The following is a 262-nucleotide window of genomic DNA, read 5'->3' as shown; positions in this document are numbered from 1 at the left end:
CAAAAATCATGAAATTTATCATTAAAAAAATTTGTACTATTTCGAATATTTTATGTTTATTTGCATTACGATATATACCCACACACCGCAAATAATCCACTGTTAAAGTGAATTATAAGAATATAGAACCAATCAGCAGCGATTATAGTCAGTACAACAATAATTGATCCCCAAGCTAACTGTAAGTATACGTAAAAAAAATAATCATCAGTGTCGAAAATGAGATAATTAACTCTAAGTAGTTGTTGTCGAGATCGAGTTT

At 28.6% G+C, this 262-nt stretch overlaps 1 protein-coding gene and 1 long non-coding RNA gene across 2 annotated transcripts in view; one reads left to right on the top strand and one right to left on the bottom strand.

The window, feature by feature from the left end:
• Nucleotides 1-63, bottom strand: part of LOC116185549 (odorant receptor 63a-like) — a 1139-nt gene extending 1076 nt beyond the window's left edge. The window contains exon 1 of the mRNA XM_031510172.1: nt 1-63. This exon is cut by the window's left edge and continues 153 nt beyond it. The gene's annotated coding sequence lies outside the window, so the exon portion shown is untranslated.
• LOC102674345 overlaps nt 1-262 on the top strand; it is a 6997-nt gene that overhangs the window by 4166 nt on the left and 2569 nt on the right. The gene's annotated exons all lie outside the window — the stretch shown is intronic.

This window comes from Apis dorsata, unplaced genomic scaffold (assembly GCF_000469605.1).
Source record: "Apis dorsata unplaced genomic scaffold, Apis dorsata 1.3 scaffold_215, whole genome shotgun sequence".
NCBI classification, from domain to species: Eukaryota; Metazoa; Arthropoda; class Insecta; order Hymenoptera; family Apidae; genus Apis; species Apis dorsata.
The sequence above is the reverse complement of the archived record's forward strand: the minus strand, read 5'-3'. Positions and strand labels throughout refer to the sequence as shown.